A 27,104-nucleotide genomic window follows, 5' to 3' on the forward strand; every position below is an offset into this window, starting at 1 on the left:
ATAAATTCTAAGCGTTAGTTGGACATCTTCTAGAAGGGGTCAGATGGTAAATATTTTCAGCTTTGGGGGCAATATAATTTCTGGCAAGTATTCACCTCTGCTATTGTAGCACAAAAGCAGTCATCAACAATATGGAAACCAATAGGTATAGCTGTGTTCCAGTAACATTTTATTTACAAAGATAGGCTACTTGGTGGTCCCTGGATAAAAAACTATCAGCGTTAAAAAAGCAAACTATCATACAAAATTTTGGAAAATTTGTTGTAACATTGGCATGAGGAAGTCCTCACAAGACACAAATAAAAGAAATTTACTGGAACTATGTAGTTTGGGCAAGAATGTAAGGAAAGGCTTTAAAATGTATTCCTTTGAGGCATGAATTTCATTACAAGGAACTTATCCTGTAGAATAGATTGCATCCATACACATTGATATATCTACATCTCCATAAACCTGTGTACAGAAAAAGTTGAAAATAAACCACATGTACATTAACAGAGAATTAATTAAATTATGGTCCATGGGTACCAGGTCTAGCAGTTAAAAAGAAAAAGTTCTACATGTACTGCTATGGAAAGATATCCCTGATACACTGTTTTAAGAAAAGCAATTACCTTATGAAGTGTATAGTAAAATCTCAGTTTTGTTATATATGATGTATATTGTATATATGTGTAGAAACAAATCTAGAAAGATAGACATCAAATTGGTTACCTCTGAGAGCAGGGTGGGGGTGGAGTGAGCACTGGACTTCCTATAGTATATCTTCTTACTGTATATCCTTCTATATGGTTTGAATGCATTATTGTGAGCACGTATTAGCTAAAAATAGGAAAGAAAGACCTTCTAAGAGGCGGCACTCAGAATTCTGAGAAGCGCAGCATGGAATTAGATGACTCTGGCCAATTTTTTAGAGACAGAGATGAGAAGAAGGAGAGGGTGTAGCTGTCTTACGTGTTGTCGTGGAAACATTCACAGTGTATGACATGCATACAACCATGTCATAGACATCTGGGAGTGGGAGGAGGCAGATACCCACATGAGGTATGTTATCTCATGGACAGGAGGTAGTGAGGATGAAATGGGAAGAACACACCTTAGACTATAGGTGTAGTCCTTGTCACTGCTTGGCTTCCTGCCCTGGCACTTGGCCTTCAGGCTACTGAAAAGATTTGTGGCCAGGGTTAATGATATAGCAGATGTGTAACCCAAATATAACTGTCACCCTCCTGGCTCATGCTCAATGCAGCATCTCATTCAAACAAACAGTGATCTCATTAAGAAGTCTTGAGAAACACCAGAGCCCTTTTACTGCAGTTGTCCATAAAGTGGTGGCTTAAGGGTTTTACAAAACAAACAAACAAAAAAGACTTCCCAGAAAGCCTCTTTCATCATCTTCTTTTACTGTTGGCAGCTGCTAAAACCTCTGTCTCATTCATGTAGCCCCTTCACAGACACATGGTTCCCACATTTTCTTTGTCTTTCCCCAAACAATTTAGCTTACACATGACACCTGTGCACAGGTCCTGGAAACATGTGATCTGTCTTCAGCCAAGTCTGCATTTCCTATGAGAATCATATTGCCATGGAATGTGGTGAATAAAAGAAAAAGTTGAAATTTTTAAGTGGTTTCATGACTAGGATCCTCTTTATTCCTCCAGCTTTATCTCTCCTTCCCTCATGCAACTCACAAATTCTCCCAGTTCACCACGCTAGCCTCTCAATTTTGAACACCATTCCTCCTTCATCTGACTAACTTCCATTCAATTGACAGGTCATAGCTTACTTGGTATCTCTTCCAGGAAACCTTTTGGGATACTCCTAGAGCTGGTTAGGTGCCCCTTCTCTATAGTACCTTCCCTGGCACCTCTGTTGACATCATTGGCCCTGCTTTACAGCTGCCTTTTGTGCCTACATGTCACTCCAACAGAAAGCAAGTTCCATGAGGATCAAGATCATGTTTGTCTTGCTCACAATCTCATTCCCAGCAACTGGCACAAAGCCTGCACCTAGAAGACAGTTGACAAGTGTTTGCTGAATGCTTGAAAACAGAGACAGGCTGGGCGTGGTGGCTGATGCCTGTAATCCCAGCACTTTGGGAAGCCAAGGCGGGCACATCACTTGAGGTCAGGAGATCCAGACCAGCCTGGCCAACATGGTGAAACCCTGTCTCTACTAAAAATACAAAAATTAGCCGGGCATGGTGGTGTGTGCCTGTAATCCCAGCTACTTGGGAGGCTTAGGCAGGAGAACTACTGGAACCCAGGAGGCAAAGTTGTAGTGACCCGAGATCGCACCACTGCACTCCAGCCTGGGTGACAGTGTGAGACTCTGTCTCGAAAAAAAAAAAAGAAAAGAAAACAGAGAAGCCTAGCTTGAACAGCTCAGGCAATCTGAGTTATATATCTTTTGAGGCCCTTTTTTATGCACAAAAATACTCTCAAATATCAGCCTTTTTAGTTTTAGTTTTAAATTCAGTCTATGATTCACATTCAAGGCCAAAAAAATTATTTTCACAGTGGGAGCCCTCTAATTTAGCCTCTGTGAAAAACAGAAAACATATTGAATGTCAGTCAATAGAAAAATGATTGGATAAGACATGAAGCATTCGTATTTTGGAATATCCTACAACTTCTAAAGAAAAGAAATTAGAACTGCATGTGCTGACCTGAAGGGATATCCATGATACATTAAGTGAAAAAGACAGGTTGCAAAGCAATCTTGTGTATTAGGATGTGATCTCATTTTTTAAATAACAACAACAACAAAAATGGAAGGAATGAAAAGGAAAAAACACATATAGGAGTATATATATTTGTATATGTGTGAATAAACATAGATTGGTGTGAATGAATTCCTGTCACACTATTAAATTTGCTTCCTTTCAAAGAGTGGGAATGGAGAAGAGAAAATGATGAACTTTACACATCTTTGTAACATCTGATGTGTAAAAATGAATATGTATTTTTAATATCCAGTAATTTAATCCAGTGGCAAATATGGAGATCACCATAGATCCCCCAACTTTCAAAATATTGTATATCTGTGCTTTATAAACCTGAGTATGCGTAAGGATCACCTGGAGGTTTGTTAAAACTCATATTGCTGGGCCAGTCTCTGGACTGAGATTACAGCAATTTTCAAGTGTAGTGCTTGAGTACCGTTAGTGATGGGGAAAATGTACTCATTCTGTTCAGTGGCACTTATCAACTCCTCAGAATCTGCACTGTGACTCTGGGATCAGAAGTCGTCCTACATGTTCAAGGACATTATGAGTGTGGGGCTATAGTTGGTTATCATTATTCTGAGCCTTGCCGTATCTTTCCCACCATATTCTTATGGTAGGCAGTTGCTTCCCTGCTGGCTGCTTGAAATAAGGCTTTGCCGTTATTGAAGATGGAAATACGGTGGACATACTGGAAGGCAGCAGCATGCTGGATCCATCCAGCCACTGGGTGAAGGGTTTAGGACAATCAGAAAAGGAGAGTGGAGTACCTTTGGGCCAGAAGAGCAGGGAGCAGTTACTACTCTTTCACTCCATGGGACAAGGAGAAGGAATGCTTCTTAGACACACAAGAGGGTAACTGTATAGAAGGATAGCTGTAGCCTTTGGTAGAGGGAAAAGACCTGGAAGGGAGGAAGCTGGGGGAATAAATACCCCACCCTAAGACTTTCTACCCTCTGATCTCCCTCTGTTGCTCCCCACTGGTTGAACCAACCAGAATCCAAAAGGCAAGAAGCCTTTTCATAGAGTCCATGCAGGTCAGCCTCCTGGAGCACATAGCAGGACTGAAAAGCATGGAAGAGGAATTACAGGGTCAAGGAGTGGATACCCACACACTAACCAATTAATTGCTTATATTTTTCTTTTTATGAATACATGAGAGTCATATATGATTCAAAAATCTCTGTAAATACATCTAAAATATCTCATTTATCAGGTATACAATGAAAATTCTAAATGATAGCAAAGTTCTGTTTAAGATGCAAATTGTAAATGATAGAAAGCAAAGCTCTGTTTAACTGTAGGAGCTCTAAAGCCTGGTAAAGCTTCCAAAATCCAACCTCACATCATACTCTCAAATCAATTCCAAGTAGCACATAGAACTAAATGTAAAAGGAGAACTGATACAGCTTTTAGAAGCTAATGTTGGAAAACACTTTCTTGATTTGGAGCAATCAAAGATGTCTTTAACAGGACATAAAGAACAATAACAACAAATGAAAATATTGATAAATGGAACTACATTAAAATTAAGAACTTTGGTTTATCAAAAAGGATATGAAAAGCGAAAAGGAAGCCACATAGTAAGAGGAGTTATATGCAACACAAATAACATATGCAGAACATAAAGAATCCTGCAAAACAACAGACCAGGCCAATCACCCAACAGAAGAAATGGGCAAGAGACTCCAAGAAGTAGCCAATACACATATTAAATGTGTTCAACCTCCTTAATTATCCAGAAAATGCAAATTAAACTCACAACAAAGTACTAGAACAAACCCACTAGAATAGCTAAAATTAAAAATATGGACAAGACCAAGCATTAGCAGGAACATGGCAGTATGGGAATGTTTATATGCTACTGATGAAGTATAAAGAGCTTAACCACTTTGGAAAACTGGTTGGTATCACATTGTTATGTTGAATACAAACATACAATATGATCCTGCAATTTTATTTCTAGATATATATCCAACAGAAAAGTGTGCATATGTAAATCAAGACATGAACAGAATTATTCAAAGCAGAAGGATCATAATGCCCCCAAACTGGAAATAAGTCTAACGCCCATCAATAGGAGCATACTATTCAGCAATTAAATGAATGATCTACAGCCACACATAACCACATGATGCATAAATTTGCATTCAAAATCAGGCAAAATTATTCTGTGGGGTAGAAGTCAGAAGAGTGGTTATTTTTGGGGAGAAATAAAGGGGCCACTGATTGAGAGGAGGTATGAGGAGCTCATGCAGTACCAGTAACGTTCTATGTTTTGACCCGGGTGGTAGCTACATGGGTGTGTTTGCTTTGAGTTAATTAATTGAACTGTACAATTATTATTTGTACTTTTTTTTTCTGTTTGCAGATCCCAAGTTAATAAAAAGTTTAAAAACAAAGAGCTTTATAAAAGCTTGTAAGAATTAGATATAAAAGAACATGAGGTAAGACCTGATTTGGGAAAGAGAAAGTCTGGGATGGATGTAAATGACTGAGATTCTATTTTAACCCCCATAAGCACTGACTATAATAGATCATCATGTGTTGCCTCCCAACCCAAATCTGGAAAATCATGTCCTAAAAAGAAATTGTTATAGACTTTAAATTTCACCCTATCATCCCTGCCCATTTCCAACCAGGCTGAAATTATAGCTCTATTTAAAAGTGAGTTCATTTAATATAACTTAAATTGACTGGCTTATCTGTCGAAGCCAGCACTACATTTCACAGCCCTTCACATACCAGCAAATGCATACATAACACTTTGTTCTTTCCTGTTTCCAAGGTCTAAAGAGCCTGCACATGAACAAAACAAATCCATAATACAAATTATGGGTATGGATAATATAAAAGCAATGGACCAAAATTATGCATTTTAACAATTTCTAAATAATGTTTTATACCTAATAGCATAATTTGAGGAACTCAATAAAGCAATAAAAATCTGTTAACATTTCTATTAGTCCAACACCATCTCCATTTCTTCAGGACACCTAGCACATCTCAGCAGAATTTAACAGTCACTGCAGTGTGAAGGGCAAAGACCCCCAAACTCTAGCTACCAACCTGAGTCATATCAAGATTCAACCCAGTCAGGGGCCTCATGTACTGATAGGAATTTGCTCTTATGTTTCTACTTGGGCGTGACAATTAACCCACCCAGCACACTCGAATCAGTCAGTAAAATAAACGTAGTTGATATTGTCTAAAACTTGGCTGCAATCACACGGAACTAAGCAATGTGCCATTTGAGCCGGTGGTCATTGAATATTGCAGACCATTCTCTGGGTCAACAACCACTTCTGAGTGAGTGCCCATTTGTACCTGGCACCTGTCTGGGTGCTGCAATTACAAAGAAGAATGAGGCCCAGTTCTTGTCTTGAGAGTTCATGATCATCAATTTATTCTAGGGAATTTAGATATTATGTATAAGCAACTTGAATAAAGCTAAAATCCTTTCCATTTTACCACCTAGAGAGAACATCTTGATAAATAAGCTTCCATTTACAAACACTCAAACAGTTTTTTCTTTTTTAAAATCCCAACATGCTTATACTGTACATACCATTGTGTGACCTGCTTTCTTTTTCATTAGTATTTTGGAAACATCTTCCTACTTTCAGAGACGCTGCATGTGGGTGAACCATGTCTATCCTGCTCGTTCCTGAATTGAATCCCTAGCACCTGAAAGGAGTTCCTCCATCAATAGTCATTCCCTCCAGTCTCTCTCTCTTTTTAACAGATACTTCACAAACAAAATGGGAAAGCTTGTATGTTTGACTCCCACTAGAAGTAAAATGAGGGAAACTTTACAGTTTGCACAGAAGATTTTTATTGTTCCAACATCCCTTAATAATGGTCTTTAAATTTACATATAAAAATATATTTTCCTAAATACCTTTTTAAATTTAAAAAAGAGGCTGGATGCAGCAGCTCATGGCTGTAATCCCAGCACTTTGGGAGGCCAAGGTGGGATGATTGTTCGAGGCCAGGAGTTTGAGACCAGCCTGGTCAATAGTGAGACTCTGTCTCTTAAAAAAAAAACAAAAAACTAGCCAGGTGCTGTGTCATGTGCCTGTAGTCCCAGCTGCTCAGGAGGCTGAAGCAAGACGATCACTTGAGCCCATGAATTCCAGGCTACAGTGAACTATGATGGCATCACTGCACTCCAGCTTGGGTGACAAAGTGAGACCCTGTCTCAAACTAACAAACAAAAACAAAAACAAAACAAAACCCAAACAAAATGGGTTTTGGATGGCAGATGAGCAGCCTCATCTGCTCCAAGATGCTTGTGGCTTGGTTAAGACCAGGGGCACTGGAGGCAGAGAGGCTGGACTCCTATTCCAGCTTTACCCTCAGGAGCTCTGGGATCCTCTTTTCTACATCTTAAAAAAAAAAAAAAAAAAGGATTAGGCCAGGTGCGGTGGTTTGGGAGGCCAAGGCAGACAGATCACTTAAGTTCAGGGGTTCGAGACCAGCCTGGCCAACATGGTGAAACCCCATCTCTATTAAAAATACAAAAATTATCTGGGTGTGGTGGCAGGTGCCTGTAATCTCACCTACTTCGAAGGCCGAAGCAGGAGAATCACTTGAACTTGGGAAGTGGAGGTTGCACCACTGCACTCCAGTCTGGGCAACAGAGCAAGATTCCCTCTCAAAAAAACAAAAACAAGGACTAAAAGTTGGGACTGCTTCATAGGGCTGTGATAACCTTAAGTGAGCTAATACTTACAATAGACCTAACAGTGCCTGATATAGATAACTGCTCAATATCTTCCAGATTTTTTTTTTTCTTAGCTCTTGCCACCAGAAGAGACTAAAATTCTCGGCAGCAATGTCTGAGCCAAGGCTGATTTTATACAAAAAAGCTTTACTCTGAATGCATTTCCTTTTGAGTTATCTCTGTATTTCAAAATTATGTCCAGTGAAATGTATAGAATAGTTGCACAGTAGGTGCTTGGTATTCTCTGATTTATCACTTGACATCCAATCAGCCTGGTAGGACTCCCAGGGGCCATGGCAGTCTGTCCTTGTGAATGGGCTCCTCAGACAGCAAGGAGGGTCTGAGGTCTGAGTGGCCGAGTGGAGAGGACACTTAGCTGACCACTAGGCTTCTGCTCCTGAACGTGCTGGGTTGCCCTTTCCTCGTCATTACACACAGAGTGATGCCTATGAAATGTTAAAAGTGTTGTTTTTCTGAAAAAAAAAAAAAAAGGAAGGAAGGAAAGAAGGAAGGAAGGAAGAAAAGAAAAGGTGTGTATCAAGTGTGTATGGAAGAATAAGGTTATATGCTCCTTATTTCACTATTATTAGTAAAATTTCATTTTGCCCATTTCTGTCAATAAAACAGAGCCCTACCAGCTAGCTTGTTTTGTTTATACTACTAACTAATGGAATTTCAGAGCCTGACCTTAAAAATGCATGCCTTCATAATTAACAAAAGGAACCTCAGAAAGACATGAAAGAGATGCCGTCTTCTCCCCTTCTACAGAGGGAGACAAATCTTTTTCCCATAAAACTAGTTCCAGTAATCTAATTTGATAAAACACTAAATTGAGAGCAGTCAGACAAGTATCAGTCTTGCTTTTGTGTGTGAATGACTGTTACCAACTTATTTTCTTCCTTTATCAAAAATCTGTCCTTGAAAACTAATATGAACAAAGCAATCTTGTAAAAGCCCTAAAACTAGAAATTGTTGCCATGGCCTGCAAAATAACAGTGCTTGTTATTTTCCATTATTCTTCCCTGCTCCCAAGATCCATTCTCTTCTTTTCTAAGCCTTGTACTGCACAGAACGCATCACCCAGCACCCCACTCCGACCCCGCCCTGCCCTGTGTGCATGGGCCTGGCTGGCTTTGACCAACGGGAGGGCCTCATGAGACTTGGGGGAAGCAAGCAAAATACTCATGCAAAATCTAAGGAGGTCTTCACTCTCAGGTTCCACCCTGAGCAGCATGAGCCTGAGAATGAGCATCTTCCTTCCTCACTCGGGAATTACGGGGCAGGGTATTCATTCCCACTCTCTCTCTATTTTGGGCTACGTTTCTACTTATGGCACCAGCCCCCCTGCCCAGGAAAGGGCTAGAGGTGACAGGGGAAACTTCTTCAGGGATCCACTTCTCCTTGGGCTCCCCTTGCCCCTCCAGCCCTACAGATAGAGATGGTTTCCCACTGCTATTGGTCTCTGGGTACCCCAGCTTCCCTTAACGTTACTCATACCTTTATAAGTAATTCCTTGAACCATCTGAGTTGGAAGTTATTTCTCACAAGAACCAATAATCTTTTAAAAAAGGTAATTCTGAGTATTGATCTTACTTGATAGTTTATCGTTCTGGTAATAATGTGATGGATAGCTCAGTATTCTGTGAAAGGAAAATAAATCTTGGGGCCCCCAAATCACTAAGCTAAAGGGAAAAGTCAAGCCGGGAACTGCTTAGGGCAAACCTGCCTCCCATTCAATTCGAAGTCACCCCTCTGCTCACTGAGATAGATGCATATCTGATTGCCTCCTTTGGAAAGGCTAATCAGAAACTCAAAAGAATGCAACTGTTCCTCTCTCACCTGTCTATAACCTGGAAGCCCCCTCCCCGCTTCCAGTCTTCCTGACTTTGCTTCAAGTTGTCCTGCCTTTCCAGACTGAACCGATGCACTTCTTATATATATTGATTGATGTCTCATGTCTCCCTAAAATGTATAAAACCAAGCTGTGCCCCAACCACCTTGGGCACATGTTATCAGGACTTCCTGAGGCTGCGTCATGGGTGTCCTCAACCTTGGCAAAATAAACTTTTTCAATTAACTGAGACCTGTCTCATATTTTGGGGGTTCACAATTCTTAACTAGTGTAATTAATGAAAATATCACTCTGTCAAACCAGAAAAGAACTGGAAAAGAACTTCAAGTCAATGCATTTGTGTAATTTCTTATATTAACTGAAAAATCAAGAGTTTTGTCCCATTTACATAAACATACGAGAGTGAAAACTTCAGTGAATGTTGGAAAGCATAGATGGAGGAAGCGTTTAGAAAGCAAGTCTATCACAGCCTACAAAGACATGGTCATAGTGGCAAAATTTTGTTTTGCTTTTTTTTTAAGAGTATCTAGCTCTATCCAGCATGTAATCTATAATAAAGGGACAGAGAGCCATCCTGAGCCCCATAAATTCAGGTGTGTGTCTTCAGCTAATGCTGCACAAAGCATGTATGGGAAGAGGGCTTATGTTGCTGCACAAAAACTCCTACGGCTGGCACAGCAATTTCTTTTTTTTTTTTTTTTTTTTTTTTTTGATGGAGTCTCACTCTGTCACCAAGCTGGAGTGCAGTGGTGCCATCTCGGCTCACTGTAACCTCCACCTTCCCGGTTCAAGCAATTCTCCTGCCTCGGCCTCCAGAGTAGCTGGGACTATGGGCGCGCACCACCACACCCAGCTAATTTTTGTATTTTTAGTAAACACAGGATTTCACCGTGTTGGCTAGGATGGTCCCAATCTCCTGACCTCGTGATCTGCCCGCCTCGGCCTCCCAAAGTACTGGGATTACAGGCGTGAGCCACCGCACCTGGCCAGCAATTTCTTTACCAACACAACTTGTTTCCCTGAGCGTTCGGAGCCGCCCAATTGCTTTGTCCTCAGGGGAGTTGTTCAACAAGTTGTGACTATCTTCCAGCAAAGCACAGCAAAATCCAGCTTGCCCACATTTTGAAAAGGTACAGCTTTAGTTTCCTGGGACTGAAAGAGGGAGGGGGAAGAGGTAAAGAAGTCGCCGCTCAAGTTCTGGGGTTGTCACCTCAGTCCTGCAGGGGATGCTATTGTGTCATCATTCCATCCACTGCTTGCCAACCAAAGGATGGGCCACAATGAAGCTCAAAGTCATTGCTCATCTATCAGAGCATGGTATCGACCTATTCGGACACTGTGTTAGACGAAGAGGCTTTTAGAAGCCACCATTTCCACGCTTCTCAGTTCTGCTTTGATAGCAAAGTAATTGCAATTTTCCAGTGTGAAGTTCTGTAGGCAGCAGAGACACTGATGTCTTGATTTACACATGTACAGAAGTGGACTAGCTATTACTATGAAAATGTTAATTAGTGTTATAACTGCTCTTTAATTTGCATATTCTGTTAATTAACTTTCTCTTAAGAGTGACCACATTTAGAAAATGGGAGTGAGAAAACTATGGAAAATCAGAGGCAGGAAAGATTGTAAAGAACTTTTTCCCCCTTCTGATACTAAATCTTCACCTTGTTCTTACCCAGGGTTCTTTCTACTTTGGCCTGCACACTTCTAGTGATTTCATTGCAGGGGAGAGGAGGGGATGTGTAGCATTATCCAATCATTGCTGGGTATTATGTGCTAGGCACTTCACATTTTCTCCTTTATTCCCCACAATCACCATAGAAGGTAGATATTGTTACATCCAGTTACAAATGTTGAAACTGAGGTTCAGAGAGTTTTTAAGAAACCCGGTTTTAGAAACAAGTATGTAGACTTCTGGTTTCAGTTCCAACACATAAGAACTTGGAAGTCACCACTTTTATCCTAACAACAAGAAAAAGCTGGACAAACTGAAAATCAATGACTTGTACTTGTACAGGACAAATTATCACCCCAAAATCTGGAGAGACAGAGAATATAGCAGAGGTCTGCTTACCTGGAACAGAAGCAACTGGAGCCATAGACTGGCAAGAGCATGCAAGTGGTCACTTTGACAAATTGTTGGAAGCTGCCAGTGGAGTAGCTGGAGAGTGAGAAACTGCTGGGGCCACAGTTTTCATTGCCACTGGAAACAAGGGTAAGAATTATAGCAGAATTCTTGTCAGAAACCATGCAAAAGTCAAGTGGGGTGAAATCTTTGAATCATTGAAAAAAGATAACTGCCAACTTAGAATTCTAAATCCAGAGAAATTATCCTTCAAAAGTGAAGGAGAAATAGACTTTCTCGGAAAAACAGTCTGAGGGAATTTCTCACTAGCAGACTTGTTCTGCAAGAAATACTAAAAGTTCTTCATGCAGAAGGAAAAGGATATAGGTCAAAAACTTGGATCTACAAAGGAGGAGCATCAGAGAATTGGTTGATCTAAAAGATAACTTTTTGGTTAAAGCAATAGTAGTAATAACGTACTGAGTGATTAGAGCATATTGATAAGCGGAACAAATGTCACAATGGATGGGAGGAAGGAATTGAAAATATTTTAAATAAGATACTTGCACTATATGTGAAAAGGCACAATGGTATTATTTGCAAGTGGACTTACATGAATTAAAAGTTTATATTACAAACCCTAGGGCAACCACTGGAAAAGTTTTAAAAAATGTATATAGTTGAAATGCTAAAAGAAGAGGTAAAATAAAATATCAAAAAATCTATAAATGAAAACTAAACAAGGCAAAGAAAGAGGGGGAAATCAAGCATGTGTATAGCGCTGTTCTAACCATTAAACTAATGTTAACTCTTTTAATCTTTGTTACAATCTTATGAGGCAAGTAGTATCATTATCTTCATTTTCCTGGGTGAGGAAACTAAGGTATAGAGGGTTAAGTGGCTGGTGCAAAGTCACACACCCAGTAAACAGTGGAGCTGGGATTCAAATCCCAGTCAACCCTTGCTCTTAAGCCTCAAGCTAAATAGCCTTATTAATGTTACAGCCAGAATTTCAAATAAAATCTCTCTGACTCCAATTGCTGTGTCCTTATCCACTATGCTAGGAATAAACTCTGCTATTTCAATTTGTAAATCATTTTATCTTCTAGTCACTTTGGTTTTTATTTTATTTTATTTTATTTTAGAGATGGAGTCTCACAGCCCAGGCTAAAGTGCAGTGGCGCTATCTCGGCTCACTGCAACCTTCACCTCCCGGGTTCAAAGGATTCTCCCACCTTAGCTTCCTGAGTAGCTGGGATTGCAGGCATGCACCACTATGCCCAACTAATTTTTGTATTTTTAGTAGAGATAGGGTTTCGCCATGTTGGTCAGGCTGGTCTTGAACTCCTGACCTCAGGTGATCTGCTTGCCTCAGCCTCCCAAACTGCTGAGATTACATGAGTGAGCCACCACGCCCAGCCTCTTCTGGTCACTTTGAACTTATATTTTTAAAGAATTTTTTCTACGTTATTAAGATAATGTGAGTTCACCACAAAAAAAGAGAAATTAGTACAAAAATATGTAAGGAAAAATGCAAAAATAATTCCATTATCCAGAGTAAATCACTGTTAATATTTCAGTAACTGTGCATTTATACATCTTTCTATATATATATGCAAATGTGTAAATAAAACTATACTAATAGAACATTATACATATGCTTTTATTATAAACACATTTGTTTTCTTCTAGTCTTTACTTTTTATTCTGTGTTCACTCCCTCAGCCTCTCCCCAGCCCCACCTGCCCCAAATGGGGAAATCAATTTTAACCTAAACTTATAAATATATATTAACATTTATAGAAATTTTGTCATTTGTTTTTAAAAAGTAGATTCCTGGCCGGGTATGGTGGCTGACGCCTGTAATCTCAGCATTTTGGGAGGTCGAGGCGGGCAGATCACGATGTCAGGAGATTGAGACCATCCTGGCCAACATGGTGAAACCCCGTCTCTACTAAAAATACAAAAATTAGCTGGGCATGGTGGCATACGCCTGTGGTCCCAGCTACTCAGGAGGCTGAGGCAGGAGAAATGCTTGAACCCAGGAGATGGAGGGTGCAGTGAGCTGAGATCGTACCACTGCACTTGAGCCTGGGCAACAGAGAGACTCTGTCTCAAATAAATAAATAAATAGATAGATAGATAAATAAAGTAGAATCCTATTTTATACATTTATCTGGGCCTTGCTTTCCACCTAACAATATATGATGGAAATCCTTCAAATAAACTGTTATAGATATTACACCTTCATTCTAGCGACTGTCTAGTACTCCAAGGTAGGGGATGAACCACAGTGAATTCCAAAATTTATTTAACTGAAGTGCCTTCTTGTGGTATTTAGTTTTTTGCCTTTCCAAAGTGCTGCAATAAAAACTGTACACAGATCTTCTTCTTAGACAGATTTAACTTCGATTTTCTTGCCAAATTCCACTAAATTACAGTAAATGGATTGTTTTAAAGGCATAAATCCACAAAGAGAATAGAAGAAACAGCAGCGACACAGTGAAATGGCATCTAACTTAGCAGACTTTGGAAAGTTGCAGGAAAGCCAAGATGCAGTCTGGTATACATCGCAGAACCCCAAGAAGCTTAGGAGTTGGTGTTGTCAGGTGCCTCTGGACATGGGAGGAAAAGTGGAACTGAAAAGAACAGAACTGATTTAGTTTCCGTTTGAGAAGCAGTTAGACTCCTGGATCCCCTCTCCAATTTGATGCAGCTAGGTGACTGCCAACCCCAGCCATGAAGTTTCAAAGTTTATTTTCTGGAGTGGGTAAATCAGAGGGTCTCTAGACTGAGAGAAATGAAACAATTGAGGGCAGAGGTATATATTGAAAACAAAAGAATTCAATATCCAAAAAATTTACGTACTAAATACCCTGTTTCTCCTCTAGGTTCTGATAATGCTGGAAGCCAAATGTATTCTTATTAGTCAGGCAACTAGAAGTGTCCTCTCTGGGGAATGTAATCAGCCTGAAGACAAGACCTAAAGATACTGATACCAATTGTTTCCCAAATGAAATAGTCCTGCCATACCATCCTACTAAGACGACCACAATGGTAAGGTCGAATGAAGAGAGCTTTGAATTAGCTTCTCAATATCTCAATGTTACATATGAGCTGATAGCCAAAAATCATTAGCTATTTGAGGAAAATCTCTAATATGAGAAAGTGACCAAAAGCAACTGGGATGAAACAGATATTAGAGATTTTAAAAAGTTGAAAACAAATAAAACCTATCCTCAGGTACAGAAAATATATTGCACTCATGAAATAATAACAGAATACTTGAAATAAAAAGATCATTCAGATAACACAAAAAAGAAGCTCCTAGAAAGTAAAATATGAAAAATAAGGTTTGGAATCGCTCCCCAAAATAGAGCAAAAAGTTAAAGAAATGGAAATTAGAGCTGCAATGAAGATTAGAAGAGTTACTGTTTGTTCCATGGTTAGAAGACTTCCTGGTACACAGAAAACAGAAAAAAGTGATAATAATAATTACAGAAAGATAAAATGAGGGGAAAGAAATTGCCAAAAAAAATTCAAGAAAAATGTTCAGAATTGAAGGATGTGAGTATCAATATTGGAGAAATCATTAGAGAGCCCAATACAATGAATGAGGCACACTGCTGTGTTTTCAAAACTCTTAGAACAAAGAGAAGAAATTTCCGGAGAGAAAAACAGGTTTTGTACTATCAACCTAAATAAGAAACAGAGAGAAGCCCTCTAAAAGAAAAAGATATTTAGGAGTACAGCACTGCAATGGGAATATGCATATCATAGTCAACTCTATGTGTATTTAGGGAAGTAAGAGAAGGCAAAGTGTTTTAAAGGAAAATGAGCCTGGCTCTATTTGTCAGGCTTTTTCAGCGCCAGTGACTCCATTTTGATTCTGACAACTTTCACGATATGAATGATCAAGGATGCCATTGAGCTTCTCAACAGCAATTATGGAAGCCAGAAAATAATGGCTAGAATAGTTTTAAGATTCTAAAAGATGTTCCCCTTCCTGTGTCCAAATGTTCTCAACGGGGCCCGTTGTGGGGTGGGCGGAGCGGGGAGGGATAGCATTAGGGGATATACCTAATGTAAATGACGAGTTAATGGGTGCAGCACACCAACATGGCACATGTATACTTTGTAACAAACCCGCACGTTGTGCACATGTACCGTAGAACTTAGAGTATAGTAAAAAATACATATATATATATAAAAATTCTAAAAGAAAGCATTTCCAACCTAAAATTTTCTACTCAGCCTACTAATCAAACATGAAAGTTGAATAATGATTTTTTAGAAATCAAATGTCTTGAATTTTCCTTCCATTTATTCTCAGGAAGGTACTAGAGGACATATTACACTAGATGATGGAGAAGATCTTTCCTAAAATGAAAGACATTCCTGACCTCTTCCTGCCCACTTTTTCTTTTCACTGCCCCAATCCCCACCATTACCATGGTAATTGTTGTTATTTCTAATTCTATAACCTAAGATCTCACTGGATTTTGGCAGCCATATCAACCCTCAAATCTTCTGCAAAACTGCTTCTGCTAAACCATGTCTCACCATCACTACCACATGCACACCAGGTACCTGCACTTAATTATCCCAGACTTCAAGATTTATATGAATAATTTCCTAAGAATATGCCCTGAGTCCTGGTTTGTTTTACCTAAGTGCAGGATCTTCTTTCTATTGCTGATAAAATCCATCTTGTTAGATTTATCCCATTGCTCCAGCCTGTCAGTCTTTTTGGTCTTAATTCTATCAGCCAATGAATTTGCTATCCTTTCCAGGCTCTTGTCATCCACAAATTAAATCAATGTGCCCTCTAAACTTTCAGCCAAGGCGTGGATATAAATGCCAAACAAGCCAGGGCCGTGTCCATCCGGGAGTACATTGATCAATGCCAACAGCTGTTCAACCAGTTATGAATTTCCTCAACTCTCATGGGAGATGCTCCTGCAGATAAAACCAGATCTGTAGACAAAAAAAAAAACTATAATGTTATTAATATGGAGTATCTGGTTTCTCTGTCTGTAATGCAACTCATGAGAAGTGTGCCATTTGGAGCCCAAGTAAATAAAGAAACCCTTTGAATAAGTTGAGTAGTGAATACATTCAGGCTCAGCTTATGAAAACTAGCTACAGAGAAAAATACGAGAGAGAAGCATCTTGTGCAACAGTTCCATTCTATTTTCTTTTTTTTTTTTTTTGAGACAGAGGCTTGCTCTCTCGCACAGGCTAGAGTGCAGTGGTGGTGAGATCTCAGCTCACTGCAACCTCTACCTCCTGGGTTCAAGCAGTTCTCTTGCCTCAGCCACCCGAGTAGCTGGGACTACAGGCGCAGGCCACCACACCTAGCTAATTTTTTGTATTTTAGTAGAGATGGGGTTTCACCATGTTGCCCAGGCTGGTCTCGAACTCCTGAGCTCAGGCAATCCGCCCACCTCAGCCTCCCAAAGTGCTAGGTTTACAGGCGTGCGCCACCACACCCAGCCAATAGTTCCATTCTAAAGACAATATAAAGTGAACATTCTCTCTAGTCATCATTACCCTTAAAAACCCTTTAGCAAAGAGCTGCATTGGAAGCCATCTCAGTCTCTCAGTAAGATCCCCAACGCTAGCTTTTCTTACAGTGGTGGAACAAATTGCAGTCTCTTTAGTAGAGCATCAATGAAGTGGTTGGCTCAATTTTAGTAGCCATGTTAAAGAAAAATATGCATCTTGTAAATACTAGAATCATGCTTAGTGTGGCAAGATGCTCCCACTGTTAGAGAACAAAGCAAAAATATTGAGTGAATAGTAGGTGTTCCTCTCTCCTTCTGACTCCAGGGCTTCCACTCAGTAAGTGGAGGAAATATTAGTCTCTCTCTGTCTCTCTCTGTCTCTCTCTCTTTCTCCAGTTCCTCAGAATAGAATTTGTTTAAACATGGGTATGATGTCTATTTAGTAGTACCACATTTTTTTTTTTACAAAAGAGTCTTGGGAGTTCTAGGCAGGCAGATTACAAGGTCAAGAGTTTGAGATCAGCCTGACCAACATGGTGAAACCCTGTCTTTACTAAAAATACAAAAATTAGCTGGGTATGGCATGCCTGTAATCTCAGCTACTCAGGGGGCTGAGGCAGGAAAATCGCTTGAATCCGGGAGGCTGAGGTTGCAGTGAGCCGAGATCCCGCCACTGTACTCCAGCCTGGGCGACAGAGCAAGACTCCATCCCCCACCCACCCACCCACCCCCAAAAAATGAGTAAAAAATACGCACACTTCTGATACCTGAGATCAGAAAGTTCAAATGTTTAGAGGGGGACAATTATTCAAAAGGAGGTGGATTACAATCTGTTATCTTGGGGGATTCAGAGTAGTCCATTTCAGCATTGGAGTGTCTATTACAATCCAGGCAGGTTGGTTAGTTTAACTACATGTCTACCTTGGGGAATTACTGGGTGCCTGCACCTATTATTTGTAGGTACTATGCATCATTGCATCTGTGCCTGATGAGGTTCTGAAGAGACAAGGTCAACAGGAAGCTGGGATTTTACAGTGCCCTAATATTTTAAAATGCTAAGGAGAAGTCAGTGCTCCTCCATTGCCCCTCCTGAAGAGCAACCCTTAGGTATGAAGAGAACTACCCTTAAGTAAGGAGTTAGTGGGCTTGTCCTCCATTACAGGAAGCTACAAAATTAAAACTAGGGAGGTACTGAGGAATGCCTTCTAGGTGTGCTTGCCTAGTGCCCTCAGTAAAACTTCTTTGAAAGAGATGTGGGCAACCATAGCAGCCACGAGAGTGGAAAGTTGAGAACCTAATGATCTAATTTTGGGGAGGTTAGAAGGCCTGCCATTATCCTTGACCTGAAAGGAAGGTAAAGATGGTTGGTCTCTCAACACACTCATCACCACAAGAAAAGAATAGCATTTTAAATCCAGAAATCTCTTAGTCAGGACCTAAGCCACATATGGTTGTGTGAAATAGTAACAGTGCTCACACCTCTGCAAAGGCAAGGTGCCTGGAGAGGGATGCGCAATGTTGAAAATCAATGCCTGTCTCTAAATGAAAAACTTAGACGCACGTGGGCTTTGGCTACATAATGAAAGCACTTGGGTTCAGTAATTTACAGAATTAAATGAGTGCTCATATTCAAGAACTTTTAGTAGAAGTGAAACAATTAAATGACCAATGTTTTAGAAAAGCATTTTTAAAACCTTACTCTTAATTCAATTTGACCTTTTTAGAAGAATTATTTAGCAGATAAATTTTATCCCAAAACCAGACAAAAGAATAAAATGAAATCACACTTATGATTTCTCACATGCTGATATTAACTTCTTTCATATATTTTAAACAATGGCAATAGACTTTGTACTGAAATCTAAATCTACGTTGTAAAATATACTCAGGGCCGTGTCACTAGCTTCCAGTTTAGTGGCTTCCAGCACTTATTGATCTCACAATGTCAAAACAATTTTTTTTTTTGCCTCAAGGCACTTAATCTTTGATCAGAGGGGATCAGTTACCAAAATTGACTGTATGAAGTTTAACGGCTGAATTTAAATTGTACCAAGTAAACAATTATGTCATTTATATTTGTTATAGGGCGGTCACCATCTGCTTTATTCTGCTTGTGCTTTAGGGACCCAAAGTTATAGGGCAATTTTTCTAGTGAAAGTTTTTGATCAAATTGTCATCTCCTGTCTAAGCCACCTTGTTGAAACATGACATTTCTGACCCTGGTAGCATCATGAGAATTTGAAATAGAATATAAATTTGTATTACTGGGTTTTCTTATTGGTTGACCAAAAAGAAAAATTAACCTTATATGTATCACAAATTAAAGTATAAAATTTTAAAGGATCTTTGTCCCCAGAAGTGGGAAAGCAAGATGTAAATTAATAAAAGTCTCTTGAAATGATTATGCATCTTATTCATTAACAAAATTCTAGCCACAGGACCACAGCTGACATTTACTAACACTTATTACATATGCTAGGCTCCATGATTGCTGAATTGTATATCACTTAATCCATACATGAACTCTATGTGACATGTTTTATTGTTGCTTTCAAGTTTACAGATGAGGAAACTGAGGCATAGAGCACATCAGTACCTTGCCCAAGGATATGGGCGAAGGATTGGTTTTCAGTCCAGGCAGTATGACTGCAGCACTTGTTTCTACCATACTTCCTCTGAACAACCCACCTGTAGAATAGGAAGATCCTCACCTAACCCTTTCACCCAGTAACTACAAAACACAGAGAATGGACTGGATGAAAATAGTGTACTTTCAAGTCTTCTTACCTCATTTCCCTCTCAAATGCTGTTCCTATTCCTTCTATAAGTTTTGAAGAGCCCTTGGCCAAGCAAACAGACCAGGCTGCTCCTGTTTATGAGATTTTTTTTTTTTCCATGAGTGCTATATGTAGGAAAATAAAAAGGAAGTATAATTTGTAAAAAGCACTTAGGCCACCTTCTCTGCTTTTAACAACTTTCTAAAACAGACCCAGACTCTTATTTGTAATAACAGTTGCTATGAATCACCTTTTGGTTATTTTGGCTTCTGTAATCAGAGGATTCTGGGCCTTTTCATTTGGATTTTCTCTCTTGTCTTTTTCTCCCTGAAAAGGACATGAGGCATTTTGTCTATTCTCTACAAATCTAAACTCTCTAAACATGGCTTGATCAGGCTGTGTTGTGGATATTTCACAATAGGAACGAATCTAGATGGTGTAACAACTACTCACTTTATTTGATGGAAGTCAGAAGTAACGATGAGTGATTTGCTTAGGGAATCATTTTACATTCTATTTGGGAAGCAGCTGACAGTTCAAGTGGTTTAAGCTATTACACTGGGAATGAAATAGCACTTTTTTTTTTTTTGAGACAAAGTTTCACTCTGTCACGCAGGCTGGAGTGCAGTGGTGCAATCTCGGCTTACTGCAACCTCCACCCTCCAGGTTCAAGTGATTCTTGTGCCTCAGCCTCCTGAGTAGCTGGGATTACAGGCACCCACAATCATGCCCAGCTAATTTTTGTATTTTTAGTAGAGGTGGGGTTTCACCATGTTGGCCAGGCTGGTTTCAAACTCCTCACCTCAGGTGATCCACCCACCTCGGCCTCCCAAAGTGCTGGGATTACTGGTGTGAGCCACTGTGCCTGGCAGGCACAGCACTTTTTACCCAAGGTGGCTTGATGGTGTCTTCACAGGAGGCAAAATCATCTCTAGCCTCCAAGTCAGTAAAATAACTATGTCTTACATGTTGTGCAAAACATAGATACGTGGAGTTTCCTAATCTGCTTAAATTTGCAGTTGGGAGCTGGGACAGAGTATACCTTCAAGGAACTTTATTTTCTGCCTTCTTTCTTTTCCTCAAGTTTTTTAAACATAGAAGGAACTTCAGGGCTCATCTAGCTCAACCCTGGATTTTGCCCAGAGAAAGAAATTATTCTAAGTGAGAGATGTTCATCTTCAGCCCTTTTCTGGGGAGGGGAGGATTGAGCTCTGAGCACCAGCTCGGTCATGAGGAATACACCTTCTACTACATGGAATCTACCAATGTTTCCTCAGCACCTGATATGTGCAAGGAACTGCTTGGCTCTCAGAATGCTAAGTTGGCCAGCTATGGGCGGCTAAATTTCATGGGAGTACAGCCATGCACATTTGTGTATGTATGCCTAGGGCTGCTTTTGAGCTGCAACAGCAGAGTTGAGTAGTTGTGACAGACACTGTATGGCCTGCAAAGCCGAAAATCTTTGTGACCTGGCCCTTGACAGAAAAATTTTGCCCATGCCTGTTTCAGTGCCTCTCCCTTTGGGGTTTCATTGAGAGGAGCATTTAGAAACTGAATGAGTTTGCTCAAGCAAGCATCATGTTTTTAAAAACAGAATCAATGTCTCTAGACGATGCTCAGAGCCCTCCAAGTGCAGCTCACTGTCTTTCTAAACCCAGCATTTCCACATTTAAGCTATTCTGTGGCTTCTGAAGGCATTTGAGTTGGAGAGCCCTGATTTAGAGCAAGGCCACATAAGGTGGAGAGAATGAGGAGCAGGTCGTTTTCACTTAGCTTCAGTGCTGAGCCCTAACATAGGGACATTTCTTCTTTACCATCAGTAACACTCCAGTAAGAAAATCATTAGGTACTGATTGGCTTATAGAATGAAGGTAGTAACGGAGAGTCTAGTCTATTATAACACTCTTTTGACCCCAGGTACAAGTATCTCTTGGCCCTCCAAACCTGGAACAGCTCCTGGCACATAACAGATCCTCTATAAATATTATGGGGAATGAATCAATAATGGAAAAGAAGGGCAGCACAGAGCAAATAATTAATAATGTTTTCTAACTGACCAATGAACATGTTGAAATTGCCTCATTGTTTATTCATGAATTTTTACATACTCCTTTTAATGATGTAAAAGCATCTTTTTTTTAATTAGGAAACTTGCCCAAGAGGATGAAGAAGTTCTTGTGCTTTGAACAATTAATATAACCAGTTTATTACCAATATATAATCTCTCAACAATCATGAAAGAGAAAGCCTAGAAATTGAGTGATGGCAACTCTGGCTGGGTCTTTCATAAGGTGACTCAACTTTATTTTATTTATTTATTTATTTTGAGATGGAGTTTCGCTTTTGTTGCCCAGGCTGGAGTGCGATGGCATGATCTCAGCTCACTGCAATCTCCGCCTCCCAGGTTCATGTGAATCTCCTGCCTCAGCCTCCCAAGTAGCTGGGATTACAGGTGCCTGCCAGCACGCCTGGCTAATTTTTGTATTTTTAGTATAGAGGGGGTTTCACCATGTTGGCCAGGCTGGTCTCGAACTCCTTACCTCAGGTGATTAGCTCGCCTCTGCCTCCCAAAGTGCTGGGATTACAGGCCTGAGCCACTGCACCTGGCCAACTCTATCAACTTTTAACTAAATTTATTTTTAAATTTTAAGCCTTAGCTGGTCCATGGGTTTCTACTTACATAAAGGTCTTGATGACTAGATAGAGGGATTATCACTTTTATCCTATAGGCAATAAAATCAACTTTTTATAATGATTAGAAAATATAACTTCATGTCACAAATAATTAAACCCAAAGAAGCCATGAAAGAGCCCATAGTTATCTCCCTGTTGGCTGGCAATATTCCCACTTGAGCTAGACAACATGAGTTCACTCTACTTAAAATATTGCCTTTTATAAGTGGCTTTAACACCATCATCAGCTATCACTTATTGAATAACAGGAACTGTGCTAATTGTTCTATGTGCAGTATTTAATTAAGTCACATGAAGGAGATTGACTTATTATTTTCATTTTATATATTTTGAAATTGATGCAAACTTAAAGAGGTTAACTAAGTTACCCAAGGTTGTACACACATGTATTGGCCAAGGCAATCCACATTTAATTCCAAAACCACTTAGCCATCGAACCACCAATGCAATAACCTGCCTCAACAGTCCATGTTTATAATAAGGTTTTGCACCTTCTCAGTACTAAAATTCTAGATGGAAATACTGCCTAGGCCATATATTGCAGGGGGATCATTCAAAGCACTTCTTAACCTGGGATCTAGGGACACCTTCCAAGTTTATGAGTGCTTCAAGGACACTGCAAAATCCAGACATTTTATGCAAATGTGTGTGTGTGTGTTTATGTGTGTGTGTGTGATGTGCATGAGGGTATGCATTTTTCTGGGAAGGGTTTTCATCCAAGTCTATGACCCAATAGAATGCTAAGAACAACTTGCTATTTCAATCACTCAATTATTCTTTGATTCACTCATCAACAATTTACTGAATATCAACCATGTGGCAGGCACTATGCAAGGGGGATACTAAGATGAGAGACTGCATTAAAGTTGAAGCCCTTTCTGCCATTTACTTTGTAATTAACCTAGCATAAGGAGGTCCCTGATGTCTTTCCTTATTTAGGACTACAGAATCTAACTCATATCATGCATTAATTTGCTAATTTAAAGCTCAATAAAAATTTAATAGTGCTAAGTATGTTGACTGAGTTAATTATAAAAAATTAGACACTATTCTCTACCAAACAATAAAAAGCAGCCTCTGTAACATCTCTTCATAAATTGCATGTGTATTCTGTTTTTATTGTATTACCTCGGTTTCTTAAAGTAATCAGTCTTTGGAAAAAGTAAAAATAAAAAGATTTTTAGCAATGAAATTTAGTCTTTTCATACCAGAATTTTTTTCCCAGGACTCTTTCAGTTTCAAGTAACAGAAACCCAAGCTTAAATAATAACAGCAATGTATTGAGTTAACACAGATGAAATATCCAGGGAAGATTTAGTTTTAGAAATGTGTGAGTCAAGTCCAAACAATAGTGTTTAAATCCTATTTATCTCTGTCTTTTGAATGGGTTCTTGCTACATGGTGAAAATGACGCCAGCCCCCTCATTCTACCGATTTAGCAACCCCAATGGGAAAATAATGTTTTAAAATCTCTCTCAGAGAGGTCACAAGCGATATTTGGATTCACCTAGGTTGGACATTCTCAATTCAAAGCCAACCACTGTAATAACTATTCAGTGCATTCAAAGGAGACAGAGCATTCAAAGCCAGACTCATGCAGACCCGTGCTTGGAGCTGGAATTGGGGAGGAAACTGCTTGATGAATTCAAATAACAGGGTCTCTTATGGAATAAAAGTATCCTATCACCATAAGAGAAGTGAATGGGTCCTGATGGACCAGAACCAGAGATGCCCATCATAGTAACTGTATTAGTCTGTTCTCACACTGCTAATAAAGACATACCTGAGACTGAGTAATTTATAAAGTAAAGAGATTTAATGGACTCACAGTTCCACATGGCTGGGGAGGCCTCACAATCATGGTGGAAGGCAAAGGAGAAGCAAAGGCATGTCTTACATGGCAGCAGCAAGAGACCTTCTGCCAGGGAACTCCTATTTATAAAACCATCAGATCTCATGAGACTTATTCACTACCATGGGAACAGTTTGGGGGAAACCACTCCCATGATTCAATTATCTTCACCTGGCCCCACCCTTGACACATGGAGATTATTACAATGCAAGGTGAGATTTGGGTGGGGACACAGCAAAACCATGTCACCAACATGTGTATTCTAAGGAAACTGCCTAGCAGGCTGAAAGCCTATCCTTTACTCAATGACAGATGTCCTTTGTAATGTGCTAGGCATCTCCCTAGGCACTAGATACAGGTTTTAAAAAGGCAAGCATCCTGCCTTCATGGAGCTTACCTTCAAAGTAGGGCAGATAGTCAATAAACAAAACAAGCAAGTAAGTTACACAGTAAGTCAGAAGGCGAGAAGCATTATGGAGAGATACAAAGCACAAAGGAAAAGTAGGGTATATCTGAGGAGAAAAGGAGATTCAGTGTTAGAGGTCATGAAGGCTCCACTGGGTGACTTTGAACAAAAACTTGAAGGAAGTGAGCGAGGTCACCATATAGATACCAAGGAGTTGAGCAGTCAGGCAAACAGAAACAGCATGTGCAAAGGCCCTGGGGTGGGAACACATCTGGCATGTTCAAGGATTAGCAAGGAGTCCACCAGTGTTGACAATGGGAGAGCTGCAATGGGGAGAGTAGTAGGAGATGAGGTCAGATAAATAATGGCATATTTTTTCAGGACTTTGGTTTTCACTTTGAGTGAAATAAAAAGCCATTGGAACATTTAGAGCAGAGTTAAACTTTTTTAAACAATATCATTCTGGATGCTGTGCTGAGAATAGGCAGAATAGGGTGCCAGGGCAGACGAAGGGAGAGCATTTTAGAAGGTTTTGCAATAATCCAGGTGAGAAGTGATGACCTCGGCCAGGCTAGTAGCAGGGCACATGTTAAATAATGGTCAGATTTTGTGTATACGGTAAAGACAGAACTGCTCATTTATGCTCTCTGATTTTGATGTAGATGTAAGAGAAAGGAGAAAAGTAAGGCTCAATTCTAAGATCTTTAAGGATGGAGTTGATCCTAACGAAGTTGGGGAAGATGGAAGGGGGAGCAGATTGGGGGAGAAGGGAGAGATCACAAAGATTACTGAATTCTACCAAACTATGTTAAAATCTATTTTCAAACCCCCAACATTTTCATTTATGTCCTTCTCAAGAAAGCTCCTTGCACCTACAAGCACTACCTTGTAGCTGGCCTTAAGCTAGATCTTGTGTAGTAAGCTATACACCCACAGTTTGCAGACTGTTTGAGAAGACAAGGTTTGCCCACATGTCTAAATAATGGTAGAAGATTTAAATAGTAGTAGAAGATTTGAATAACCATTGAATTATACAAAATACGTTGCAATAGGACTAATTCTGCAACACAATGTCAGTAAAAATCAGATAAGGGAGGTCTCAACTTTTCTGATCAAGACAAGCAAGGTGTAACTGAGAAGGTAGGATTTTGGTTGGCTACTGATGGAACAAGATTTGGATACATGGAGAAGGTTAGCTGTAAATTTCATTGGTTTTATGTGTGTGTGTCTGTGTGTATCTCTAACTTGGCTGCTTTGATTCATAAATGAGCTGTAGAGCAGGGGTTCTCAACTGTGGCTGCTTGTAGGAATCACCCAGGAAGGCTTCTTTAAAAATTATTCTAATTTAATTGATATGGGATGAGGCCTGTATACCAAGAGTTTTCAAAGCTTCTCAGTGATTCCAATGGCAGCCAGGGTTGAAATCCTATAGCAAAAAGCAGAGCATAGCAAACTACCCACCATGGGCCAAGTCCAGCTGTTACCTACATTTGAAAATAAACTTTTACAAGCACACACCCCTGTCCATTTGTTCACAACATGTCTATGGCTGCTGTCATGCTATAATGGCAGTGTGAGCAGCTGCTGTTTGGCCTTTTACTGAACAAGTTTGCTGATCCAGGGTGTAGAGAAGGAGGAGCATCACACGAACCTGGGTCTGAATCCTATTTCTACTAAATATTAGCTATGTGACTTACAGCAAGGTAGTTAACTGTCTCCTGGTTCCCCTACCTGTAACATAAAGACAACAGGTAGATTATGAGGCTCAAAGATAATCTGTTGAAGAACCCAGCATAGAAGCTGGCACAGAGAAGTAGTCAATGAAGACTGGTTTCCTTTCTTCCATATACAGGGTAGACTCAATCTTCAAGAATCTTCCCCTTGCAAAAAAACAAAATAACAACAGCAATAACAAAAACCCATAATTTAACGTTTTTATGTTCTTGTAACCTTATTATGTAGCCATTGTGGAATTTGTGCTTCCTCATTGCCCTACAGGTAAAAGTATCTGGCAGGTCCTTTAGGCACTTCGGTAGCTAGATGCTTTTAAGATGCCGAGATGGACCCACATTATATTCTATTTTACTAGATAACAAAGAGTTGTTCATGTATTTGGTGTATTTAATATGTAATAGAATAAAAAAGGACTTATGTGTCATGTCAAGAGGTAGAGCATAAATGATTGTGACAAGGGAAATGGAAGATCAGATGGTATAACCTCAGTTGACAGCAGAATCAGCATGATTAACGCTCCTGGCTAAAATAGCCAACTTTCAAAAGCATCCTTCCAGCCTTTCCAAGGAACTGGGTACATGAACTGTTTCATAATGAGAAATGACCAAGTTAGTTTCCTGAGTGCCTCAAGAAATAATGGACAATTCTTAAATTTTCAGAAAGATTTTAGAAGAAAGCTACTTGACCAAGGACAGGGATGTGGGAAGGCAGATTTGTAGAAGACCTTCAGTGAATCAAACACACATACACACATACACACACACAC

General features: G+C 39.8%; 1 long non-coding RNA gene across 3 annotated transcripts in view; it reads right to left on the reverse strand.

Moving 5' to 3' along the window:
• Positions 1 to 27,104, reverse strand: part of LOC107975734 (uncharacterized) — a 190,155-nt gene that overhangs the window by 153,777 nt on the left and 9,274 nt on the right. For all 3 annotated transcript variants that reach the window (XR_010158809.1, XR_010158810.1, XR_010158808.1), the window contains exon 2: positions 11,378 to 11,506. This is a non-coding gene — a long non-coding RNA (uncharacterized LOC107975734). The remainder of the gene's footprint in view (positions 1 to 11,377; positions 11,507 to 27,104) is intronic.

This window comes from Pan troglodytes, chromosome 6 (genome assembly GCF_028858775.2).
Source record: "Pan troglodytes isolate AG18354 chromosome 6, NHGRI_mPanTro3-v2.0_pri, whole genome shotgun sequence".
NCBI lineage: Eukaryota > Metazoa > Chordata > Mammalia > Primates > Hominidae > Pan > Pan troglodytes.